The 12,749-nt window shown below is 47.5% G+C and overlaps 1 protein-coding gene across 1 annotated transcript in view; it reads left to right on the forward strand.

The window, feature by feature from the left end:
* Positions 1-3,070: 3,070 nt before the first annotated feature.
* LHFPL2 (LHFPL tetraspan subfamily member 2) overlaps positions 3,071-12,749 on the forward strand; it is a 206,386-nt gene continuing 196,707 nt past the window's right edge. Inside the window, exon 1 of the mRNA XM_082242506.1 lies at positions 3,071-3,148. The gene's annotated coding sequence lies outside the window, so the exon portion shown is untranslated. The remainder of the gene's footprint in view (positions 3,149-12,749) is intronic.

The following is a 12,749-nucleotide window of genomic DNA, read 5'->3' on the forward strand; positions in this document are numbered from 1 at the left end:
GAGGACTCCCCCTGAGCTGTGATCTCCCTCCATGCAGTGTACAGAGGTCTCCCCCTGAGCTGTGATCTCCCTCCATGCAGTGTACAGAGATCTCCCCCTGAGCTGTGATCTCCCTCCATGCAATGTACAGAGGTCTCCCCCTGAGCTGTGATCTCCCTCCATGCAATGTACAGAGGTCTCCCCCTGAGCTGTGAACTCCCTCCATGCAGTATACAGAGGACTCCCCCTGAGCTGTGATCTCCCTCCATGCAGTATACAGAGGACTCCCCCTGAGCTGTGATCTCCCTCCATGCAGTGTACAGAGGACTCCCCCCTGAGCTGTGATCTCCCTCCATGCAGTGTACAGAGGTCTCCCCCTGAGCTGTGATTTCCCTCCATGCAGTATACAGAGGACTCCCCCTGAGCTGTGATCTCCCTCCATGCAGTATACAGAGGACTCCCCCTGAGCTGTGATCTCCCTCCATGCAGTGTACAGAGATCTCCCCCTGAGCTGTGATCTCCCTCCATGCAGTGTACAGAGGACTCCCCCTGAGCTGTGATCTCCCTCCATGCAGTGTACAGAGATCTCCCCCTGAGCTGTGATCTCCCTCCATGCAGTATACAGAGGTCTCCCCCTGAGCTGTGATCTCCCTCCATGCAATGTACAGAGGTCTCCCCCTGAGCTGTGATCTCCCTCCATGCAATGTACAGAGGACTCCCCCTGAGCTGTGATCTCCCTCCATGCAGTGTACAGAGGTCTCCCCCTGAGCTGTGATCTCCCTCAATGCAGTGTACAGAGGTCTCCCCCTGAGCTGTGATCTCCCTCCATGCAGTGTACAGAGGTCTCCCCCTGAGCTGTGATCTCCCTCCATGCAGTGTACAGAGGTCTCCCCCTGAGCTGTGATCTCCCTCCATGCAGTGTACAGAGGCCTCCCCCTGAGCTGTGATCTCTCTCCATGCAGTGTACAGAGGTTTCCCCCTGAGCTGTGATCTCCCTCCATGCAGTGTACAGAGGTCTCCCCTGAGCTGTGATCTCCCTCCATGCAGTGTACAGAGGTCTCCCCCCTGAGCTCAGGGATCTCCCTCCATGCAATGTACAGAGGTCTCCCCCCTGAGCTGTGATATCTCTCCATGCAGTGTACAGAGGTCTCCCCCTGAGCTGTGATCTCCCTCCATGCAGTGTACAGAGGTCTCCCCCTGAGCTGTGATCTCCCTCCATGCAGTGTACAGAGGTTTCCCCCTGAGCTGTGATCTCCCTCCATGCAGTGTACAGAGGTCTCCCCTGAGTTGTGATCTCCCTCCATGCAGTGTACAGAGGTTTCCCCCTGAGCTGTGATCTCCCTCCATGCAGTGTACAGAGGTCTCCCCCCTGAGCTCAGGGATCTCCCTCCATGCAGTGTACAGAGGTTTCCCCCTGAGCTGTGATCTCCCTCCATGCAGTGTACAGAGGACTCCCCCTGAGCTGTGATCTCCCTCCATGCAGTGTACAGAGGTCTCCCCCCTGAGCTGTGATCTCCCTCCATGCAGTGTACAGAGGTCTCCCCCCTGAGCTCAGGGATCTCCCTCCATGCAGTGTACAGAGGTTTCCCCCTGAGCTGTGATCTCCCTCCATGCAGTGTACAGAGGACTCCCCCTGAGCTGTGATCTCCCTCCATGCAGTGTACAGAGGTTTCCCCCTGAGCTGTGATCTCCCTCCATGCAGTGTACAGAGGACTCCCCCTAGCTGTGATCTCTCTCCATGCAGTGTACAGAGGTCTCCCCCTGAGCTGTGATCTCCCTCCATGCAGTGTACAGAGGTCCCCCCCTGAGCTGTGATCTCCCTCTATGCAGTGTACAGAGGTCTCCCTCTGAGCTGTGATCTCCCTCCATGCAGTGTACAGAGGTCTCCCCCTGAGCTGTGATCTCCCTCCATGCAGTGTACAGAAGTCTCCCCCTGAGCTGTGATCTCCCTCCATGCATTGTACAGAGGACTCCCCCTGAGCTGTGATCTCACTCCATGCAGTGTACAGAGATCTCCCCCCTGAGCTGTGATCTCCCTCCATGCAATGTACAGAGGTCTCCCCCTGAGCTGTGATCTCCCTCCATGCAATGTACAGAGGTCTCCCCCTGAGCTGTGAACTCCCTCCATGCAGTATACAGAGGACTCCCCCTGAGCTGTGATCTCCCTCCATGCAGTATACAGAGGACTCCCCCTGAGCTGTGATCTCCCTCCATGCAGTGTACAGAGGTCTCCCCCCTGAGCTGTGATCTCCCTCCATGCAGTGTACAGAGGACTCCCCCTGAGCTGTGATCTCCCTCCATGCAGTATACAGAGTACTCCCCCTGAGCTGTGATCTCCCTCCATGCAGTATACAGAGGACTCCCCCTGAGCTGTGATCTCACTCCATGCAGTGTACAGAGATCTCCCCCTGAGCTGTGATCTCCCTCCATGCAATGTACAGAGGTCTCCCCCTGAGCTGTGATCTCCCTCCATGCAATGTACAGAGGTCTCCCCCTGAGCTGTGATTTCCCTCCATGCAGTGTACAGAGGTCTCCCCCCTGAGCTGTGATCTCCCTCCATGCAGTGTACAGAGGTCTCCCCCTGAGCTGTGATCTCCCTCCATGCAATGTACAGAGGTCTCCCCCCCCCCCCCCCCTGAGCTGTGATCTCCCTCCATGCAGTGTACAGAGGTCTCCCCCTGAGCTGTGATCTCCCTCCATGCAATGTACAGAGGTCTCCCCCTGAGCTGTGATCTCCCTCCATGCAATGTGCAGAGGTCTCCCCCCCTGAGCTGTGATCTCCCTCCATGCAATTTACAGAGGTCTCCCCCCTGTGCTGTGATCTCCCTCCATGCAGTGTACAGAGGACTCCCCCTGAGCTGTGATCTCCCTCCATGCAGTGTACAGAGGACTCCCCCTAAGCTGTCATCTCCCTCCATGCAGTGTACAGAGGTCTCCCCCTGAGCTCAGGGATCTCCGTTCTCCCCAATCCGCCAGGGACCGTCTGACTGCCAGTCTGGAGGGGGCGGGCCCGGTGACATCACGGGGCGGGGATAGGCTGCCCTGGCGTCTGGCTGCTGCTGGGTCTTTCAGTGCACGTTGAATGAGAGCCGGGGAGGAGGGAGCTCCGTATACCGGGGAGAGAGGAGAGCCCAGTCCGCTCTGATCGCTGGATACATCCATCCCTGGGGTGAGTGTGAGCTCCGCTTTATTCTGATCAATGGATCCCTTTCCTCATCCCTGTACTCTCTGCATGCCTGCGGGACCCAGCACTCATCAATGAGAGGGGGGCTATCCTAGGCAGACAGCCTGCCAATAAAGCGTTAACCTGAGTATTTCATTGTACTGGGCTCTTTTTTTTTGGTGGGGGGGTCTGAATCACGTGATTGCACCCCCAATTCCCCCCATGTGTTCTTTGAGGATTCGTTTTGGAAGTTTTACCCTTTTATATATAAATGTGTTTATGTTCTACATTTATTTCTATTTATTTACCCAAATGAGTAAAGTTGTAGCCGCTTATTTTATACATTTATATTGTATAGAAATATATACTGTATTATAAACACATGAGTTTTGCAAGTTTTAGTCTCTTATTGTAAAAATGTCTTTATATTTTATATTTATGCAGATCAGTTGTTAAAACTTTTATTCTCGTAATAATGTGTTTACAAAGATGTGTTTTTGGAAGCTTTCTATTTATACTTTTTATTTATCAATATTATACTATATTATATCAGTTTTTGGAAGTTTTAGCATTTATTTATTTTATTTTATTTTTTTAAACCCTTTGTGTGTGTGTGTGTGTGTGTGTGTGTGTGTGTATATATATATATATACACAGATGAGTTTTTGTTTTATTTTTTTTCCATCCTGTAGCAGTGTTCTGGGTCCATTGATGCAAGCTGGAGCTGAAATAGTCACATTGTTACAGTAGTACTAGATGAAACCTGAATGTTGCATCGCTTGTCTTTTTTTATATATATATAAATTTTTGCTCAAGTTTTTAGAACTCCCCGTGTTGCTGTGTGTGTATTGCATTTGCTGTATCTATTAGGTGTGATATCATGCAATAACCTCATTCCTTCCAGCGTCTAGGAAAAGTAGTATAAGTGCCTTTCTAGTAGTGCTCTTCCTAAGGCAGCTGTGTTCTGCTTTCTGTCCATAGGGGGCAGTAGGGTGGCCTCACGTGTTCTTTGATGACAGTGGAAGTGTGTTTTATCCCCCCCCCCCCCCCCCCCCCTAATCAGTAACTTCATAAAGCATAATCAATGACACTCCATGTTTGAAGTCTCAGGGAAGGGGGGGATCGGTGGTTGGCCTGCAGCTGTGTACTGGGGTGTACTGTTATTGCATTGGGGATGAGTACTAGGGCTGGTAGATAGGGGGGGGGGGGGGGGGAGTTGATTGTATCTTCAGACAGACCACCCAGCCTCCTAGGGGAGGACAGCAGTGTCCTTCAGCTTGAGAACGGAGTATTGTGCTCAGCAACACATTGAAGATTTTAAAAGCATTCATGATTTCTTTCTAGCTGTGGTAGTCTATGTTGGATTGGTATACTCTTCCAGAAGAGCTCCATTCCTAATGATTTATTACAGGCATGTATATTATATTTTGTACATTGGATGAGTCCCTGCCCTCAGGCCCTGTTCAAACCTGAGCTTTTGCTCTTAAAGCACTCATCTCTGAAGCCTCAAAATATCCAACAAGCAAAATCCCATTCATTTCAATGGCCCCTGTTCACATATGAGCGTTTTGTCGCCTGAAACCCCAAAAAAAGTACATGAGCTTCTTTTTTTTGGCAGATTACAAGCGTTTTTGTTACATGTCAATGCCTGCCACCAAACACCTGCAGAAAACGCCCCCAAAAAAGTCTGCAAACGATCCGCTCAGGTGTGAATGGAGCCTCAGGAGCTTACAGCCTAAAGTTGCTATCTTCCATACATGCACACATAATAGGACCAAAGTAGTGCGTCTTTGGAGGCGGTATCCAGAGGAAATCCACTCAGGCATAGGGTGAGCATGCAAACCCCATGCAGATTGAATCCCATCCAGGATGCTACCCAAGGACCCCAACGCTGCATGCAGAAGTGGCAAGCTTAAAGGCAACAAAATAATACATTTTGTGAATATTCACTACTTGTCTTGTTCTGGGATGGTTTTTGGTTGAAGCCTGTAATATGTTACCTGCTATCGTTTAACGAAGTGCAATTTCTGTTAATAAAATGTAATTATCCCCCCCCCCCCCCAGTCCATCTCAAAACATTAGTCTACGGGAAAAAAAAAAAAAAAAAAAACAGGCCACAGATGCAGTTCTATCTGGCCCATTCAGGCAGCGTTTTGGTAACCATAGCAACGGTTGGGTAGCCATTGTCCCCCTGTGCAGTGCACACAATCCCAGCTTCCATAGGTCTACACATCTACATTTGGATAGGCAGGCTATTCTTTTCTCTAGGTGCATGTGCAGTAATGAAAAGGATGTCGGCTTCCCGATTGCTGCCATGGTTACCGGCATGCTGTCTAGCTCAGGCATTTGCTTCTGAGGATTTTTTTTTTCTTCGTAGACTTTATCTACTATGATTATTTATAGTCTGCAAAAATCAAATCCAGTGTGAGAAAACTTTTTAAAGAAAAATCAGATTGTTCCTTAACAGCCTCATTCAGTAAAGGCTTATGGCTCAGACCCATTAACACTCGGAACTGCATGTGAATCGCACTGGCTCACACTATGTGTTCCTGTGGGATTCACATGCAGTTCTATACAGTGCGGTTCTAGCCCATTAATTTTGAATGGGTTGAAATTGCACTGCACCGCACAAAACGCAGTGCATGCATTACTTTTGGAAACGCACTGCAACCAGATCACATGGTACAATTGTACAGTGCGATCGGGTGCACGCACTGCATTTCTGACCTGCACTTGGGGTATCCTGAGTTTGCACTGGTACCCGCTGCAGATCTTAAGGGCTGTGCAATTTAAATGTGGTGCGGGAAACTGGCACTGAAAGTATGAACAGCCCCTTATGCACATGGCTGTAAAAGGCACTGCGTTCAGATTAGTACAGAGTATGGCTCTTTTTACACAGGCAGTGCACCTGACAGAGTTTGTTCTGCTCAGCGGGGGATCAATCTCCTCTGAGCAGGCTGATGACAGCTCTGTGTGCAGAGACGGAGCTGTCAGATCCCCTCTCTCCTCTATGGGGAGATCGGATGAGAACGGACCGCCTGTCCGTTCTCATCCGATCCAATCTGCCAGACGGATGAAAAATGGGGTTTCCATCCGTCCGGATTTCACGGACCGGATTGTATCAGATATCAGCGAGTGTCAGCTCCATAGGGCTGCATGGAGCATCCGATCCGGTCAGCCTGAGTGCCGGTTCACATTATTGCGGCTGCGGAGGTCGCATGTAATTCAGAGCGCACTGCTCCTTCATTACATGCAATCTCATGTGCAGATGCGAATTCATCCATACACTTTGTATGGCTGAATTCGCATTGTATCCACACCAAAGATGCACAGGACCCTTTTTTTTCAGCCGCATCAGGATCGGATCGCACAGTGGTTCACACTTGTGCGATTCGATCCTGTGCGAACTGTCGGATCGCACTGTGATCAAACTGGGGGTGTCGTTAACATTTAATTGACACCCCCTGCGTATCGCATATGGCAGTGTGAACTGCCAGATGTGCGGATGCGATGCGGGAACAAGCTGCATGCAAATTCACAGCCTTCCCGCATCGCACAAGTTTGAACCGAGCCTGAAAAAGACAGGCGGACCGGATCGGAAAGCCCGTGTGAAAGGGGCCTAAGGCTGTTTACCAAACTGAACGCAGCAGTACTCTATTATAGGCCAATAAAAAATAAATCTATATGTAGCTGCGCTAACCAATACTTAAATTATTAGTGCTCAAATCAACATAAACACAAATATTGAAACCATAAATATTCAACACCATTAGTGATGTGTAGCAAACCAAAAATGAATAGTGTTATCAAAATAAAAATGTCCATGAACAAATCTATTCCGTGCAAGTAATGATACCTTGCATATAATTGCTCATATGGTAATTCACCCAGATTGTGCCAATATTTACACCTTCCAAAACTCACACTCCCCAAATGGCAGAGTAGTAAGAGCCTGGTGGTGGCTCTTTAATCCCCTGTTTGGATCTTTCCTGTGGTCCCAGGTTTATACAACGATGTTCCATCGGATTTTACAGTCACTTCAACAAGCTCCCCACTCATGTAATCGGATAAATAAATAGCCATCATTGTGCAACCTCCAAATTGATTTAATTATAAAAAAAAATAAATAAAAAGTTAAACTCAGGTGCACAAGTGGCATTAGACTGGCACTAAGTTTATCCAGCAATCCGCTAGGCCTGTTTAGCCACCGCTCTGACCGATGGCGCCGGCGGGCGTACCAAGCCTCGTTTTTAGTGCGGGTCGGAAACCGGAAGTAGCGTCAGTGTCTCTCCACTAGCCTAAACGCGTTTCGCGTCATCGGGAAGCTTATGACCATATGAGTGGTTATATGCAAGATATCACTACAGGCACGGAATAGATTTGTTAATGGAAATTTTATTTTGATAACCCTATTTTTTTGGTTTGCTACACATTACGTGTCGGTTCACACTGATTCGACACGACTTCGGGCGACTAATGCCATCGCCCGTGCACTGCGACTTCGGCGCGGCTTGCAACGACTTCACATAATGGAAGTCAATGCAAGTCGCTCTGACTTTGCAAAAAAAAGGTGCAGGAACCTTTTTCTAAGTTGGAGCGACTTGAGTCGCTCCTATTAGAACGGTTCCATTGCACAGCATGGACCGCTACTTGTCAGGCAACCAAGTCGCCTGACAAGTGGGAACAGTGTGAACCGGCACTACTGGTGGTGTTTGAATATTTGTGCTTATGTTGATTTGAGCATTAATTATTTACGTATTGGTTAGCGCAGCTACTTAGAGATTTATTTTGTATACACTTTCACGTTTTAGTGAAGGCTGCAGCAAATCGCACTATTTTGTTTTGCGCCAACGTTCTCCACCTTGTCCAGTCAGGGAACGCTTTGCATTTATCGAGAGCAAAGCGAGTGACTTCTGTATTCACTAAACAGCATCACTGTAGTCAGGGCTGTCTTTACCACAGGGCAAAAGGGGCAGCTGCCCCGGGCCCAGTCATTGTTGTGGGGCCCAAAGCAGCTGCCTCTTGAGCCTGCACTTCCTGCAAACAGTTGATAAGTGCATTTGGGAGGGCCCAAGAAAATGTTTGCCTAGGGTCCAATCAATATTAAAGACGGTGTTCCGTGAGAATTACCTACCCGTGAGAAAAACCTACCCCTCGTCACTTCCGGTACTCCGCACTGTATGTAATGCAGCGGTTACATTAAAACAGCTGTGCTGAAATACGAGTGATCTCCGCTCCTGTCCCGATCACTTCCCTGCTCTCGGATAGTAAATATAAAAGCGGCGGCGGCTGTATGAAAACATAAATCACTGAGCCGAAAGCCGCTTTTATATTTACTTGCCGAGAGCAGGGAAGTGACCGGGACAGGTGCGGGGATGACTCGTATGTCAGCACAGCTGTTTTAGGTAAGTGCCGCGTCGGTAGGTTTTTTTCACGGTACACCGTGATCGTTTTATACTAGTGCGCATGCGCACTAGTAAGCTCCTCTGTTCTGCCATTAGGTATCCGGCGCTCTGAGCATGCGCACTGCTGCGCTGCTCAGATGCTTCTGGCCGGAAGTGACGAGGGGTAGGTAATTCTCACAGGGTAGGTAATTCTCACGGAACAACGGCCCTGACTGTAGTACCGGTGTATACTGATTTCCAGGGATTGTCTCGGTATAGGACATGCATACTTGCATTGATCCAAGCTAGACCAACTATGCAAAAATACGCATACGTAGAATTCAGCTTTATTGAAACGTTACTTTTAGCCCTTGTTCACATTGACTGCGGCTTTAAAATTGTGTGACACCATCTGAAATCGCACGATTTCAAAGCCGCATGTCAGTGCGACTTTGGGTGCAACTTTGACGACATCTGTGTGGCATCGTGCATAGATGTCTGTGCAAGTGACACCCAAAATCACCAAAAGTAGTACAATAACTACATTTTCAAATCGATGCTGCAGCTCAGTCGGCTTCGCACCAATTAGAACAGTGCGATTGCCGGTAATATGGTGCGATTTGTCATGCGTTTTGACCTGTTAAGTCGCATGACAAGTCACTCCAATGTGAACAGGGGTTGAATTAAGTTGGAAAAAAAGAAAACGCACAATGTGATATTTATGACATATTGGCACCTCTCTTCACAGCACACCACGGAGCCCTTGAGGTCTACTCACACCAGCCGCTGCATTACAGTGTAGTGTGCGGTGCATTGCAGTGGGCTCACGGCGCATCGCACTGCTTTATTATTATTATTATTATTATTATTATTATTATTATTATTAGGAACTTAATGAAATGTCAGTGTGTCACATTTCAATTAAGTTCTCCCCCCCCCCCCCCCCATCGCCTTGGATATACAGGGTGGCACCTGTGCTCTGGTCCTGGCACCGAGCTGTGCCAAGCTGATATCGTGTATCTCTTAGCATTCTGTAAGGTAACTGGTGATCTCAGGATGACTCATCCCAGAATTCTTTGCTTTGTTGTTGTAGTACATGTGAATGTAATGGGACTACTGATGCTGGTGGGACCATTTGTGAGAGCGCTGTGTACTCACGCTTACCACAAAGCATTAGGTTTTCACTAGAAGCCCATTACTTGTGTTATACGGTATATTAGCTGTGCTTAGCTTCTATATATCCTCACTGATGTAATATCTGAGCTGTTAGAAGTGGAATGTCCTCCAAAACATTTTCTGGTTGTGGTAGCCGGGAAAGGGGTTTGAACCTCTGCCAGGTTTTTATCAATGTCTGGTCCCCCTGTGGGTGAGGTTCACTCTTCATTTGGGGGACGCAGGAAAACCCATAGTGGGACAGCTGTTTCAGTGACCACTGTCAAAGATGAGATTTCCTCTCACTAGCTGTTGTCTTTAGAAGCAGAAGTGAGGGGAAATCTAAGTGGGAGATAAACAAACAAAAGGAGTCTTAACCTTTTTCTACTCTATTCAAGGCTAGAAAGGAATAACATTTTGGCTGAGAAACAACAACTTAAATATATTGTACAGTAGCCACAACAGACATGACTCCTTTGTGTGCACCAACTGCCTTTGCAAACCTAGTTATTACCTTGTAAAAGTAGCTTTGACATCGCCACTGTGCAGCACATACAAAGCTGTGGGAGGGGCCCAGCAGGCTCCACCCACTATAGGCTGCCTGCAGGAAACTGCAGGAGGGGGGCGGAGACCAGCAGTCACCCTGTACAAGGAGAGCGAGCAGCAGTGACCAGTCTTAATTACAGGAACAGTGTCACACTGGATAACTGCACAGATCTGCAAAAAAAATCACACCAAGGTTCAAGTAAGAATACAAATTGTGTTTCTCTTGCAGCCTCCTTTCGCCACTTCCTACACACATGATGATGCACCCCAGCAACTGCTGCATGGCATTTCACAGGGCAGGTTTCCTGATGGTGACAACAGTGTAATGTGCATTGGTATGGCCAAGGCTGTCTTTAATATTGATTGGACCCTGGGCAAACATTTAATGGGCCCTCCCAAAGCCACTTATCAATTATTTGCAGGCAGTGCGAACTCAAGGGGAAGCTGCCTTGGGCCCCACAACAATGACTGGGCCCAGGGCAGCTGTCCCTTCTGCCCTGTGTTAAAGACGGCCCTGGGTATGGCCATAGGTTGTATTTATTGGGGGAAAAGTGTGAGTGGCAATACAGGAGCACTGGGAGACTGGGATAGAAGGTTGCCACCCTATAACAGTAAGTGACAGCAATAAGCACTTGATAGGGGTCTAACACTTCTCAAGTTACCAGAACTAAAAAAAAGTAATTTTTGCCCAGAGATTATCTTTTAAAGTGGAAGTAAACTATTTTTTTGCACCTGTACCTACAGGTAAGCCTATAATAAGACTTACCTGTAGGTACTGCGGATATCTCCTAAACTTCACGCGGCGGCCATAGACACACTGCATGCAGCCGGTGATGTCACTGGTGCATGCGCTCTGAAAGAATGGCATACCTGTGCCGTCCCTTAATAAAAGCTGCAGAAATAAAGCCCCACTCCAGGGAACATTAACAATATTGAAAATTATAACCACTTTACAACCGCCCGCCGCAGTTATACTGCGGCAGGCAGCCGCTCCTGGGCAGGAGGCTAGGGGGCGAGCAGATGCAGCGGGCAGGCGATTGCTGCCTGACACCCGCGATCGCTCCCCGCTGAAATCGCCTGACACCCGCGATCGTTCCCAGCTGAGAGAGAACGGTTAGCTGTTTTAAACACAGCTGACCGCTCTCCCTGGAATGATCATAGAGCTCATGTGATCCTTCTATATAGGAATACAGGTCTATATGGTCATTTCACAAGCCACGCCCCCCACAGTTAGAATCACTCCCCTAGGCTCACATTTAACTGCTTGATCACCCACACTGTTAATGACACTGGCAGGGAAGGGGTTATTACAGTAACAGTGCATATTTTTAGCACTGGTTACTGTAGTAATGTCACTGGTCCCGTCAAAAATGTCAGTCAGGGGTCCGATATGTCTGCCGCAATCCCGCAAAAAAATCGCAGATCGCTGCCATAACTAGTAAAAAAAAAAAAAAAAAAACAATAAAAATGACATAAATATTTCCAGTAGTTAATAGATGGAATAATATTTGCGCAAACCAATCAAAAGACGCTTATTGCGACTTTTTTTTTTTTTTTTACCAAAAATATGTAGCAGAAATCAAATTGGCCTAAAATGTTAAAATATTTAGATTTTAATATGTTGAATTTTTTTTTTTTTTTTTTTTGTGAATGTTATATAGCAAAATGTGAAAAATATTATTATATATTTTTTTTTTTTTTTTTTTTTTTAGAATTGTCACTCTTTTTGTTTATAGCGCGGATAATAAAAATTGCACAGGTGATCAAATACCACCAGAAAGCTCTATTTGTGGGGGAAAAAAGGACATCAATTTTATTTAGGTACATCATCGCACGACCGCACAATTGTCCGTTAAAGTAATGCAGTGCAGAATCGCAAAATATGGCCTGCTAATTAAGGGGGAAAACCTTCTGGTCCAGAAGTGGTTAAAGGAGTTGTAAAGACAAGGGTTTATTTATCTTAATGCACTCTATGCATTAGGATTCAAAGCCTTGTGTGAAGCAGCCCCCCTAATACTTACCTGAGCCTCTCTCTGTCCAGTGATGTCCCTCGGTCGTCCGGGGCTCCCCCTTCTGATTAGCTGAGATACAGCTGCGGCACCGTTGGCTCCTGCGGTTGTCAGTCAGTGAGCCAATCAGGAGAGAGAGAGGGCGGGCCGAACGGCAGCTCTGTATCTGAATGGACACATGGGGCTGCAGCTCGGCTCGGATGCCCCCATAGCAAGCTGTTTGCTGTGGGGGCATTTGATAGGAGGGAGGTGTCAGGAGCAGCAACGAGGACCAACTGCACAGAGGAGGCAAGTTATAAAAAAAAAAAAAGACTTTACAATCACTTTTAATTTCTTAAAGCCAAATTTTTAACCTAAGCATTATACCAACAATTCAAGCAATAGTTATTTTTGATACTCCAATATATAAGCCTATTTAAATATACTCCTTTTATGTTGTGAGTTCTGCCTGTCTGTTGGCTGTCTCTTTCCACGTCTTCTGGGGTCTCTGTATGCTTTGCAGCTTCTCCTCTGCTG

This window comes from Pelophylax lessonae (genome assembly GCF_965119305.1).
Source record: "Pelophylax lessonae genome assembly, chromosome: 1".
NCBI classification, from domain to species: domain Eukaryota; kingdom Metazoa; phylum Chordata; class Amphibia; order Anura; family Ranidae; genus Pelophylax; species Pelophylax lessonae.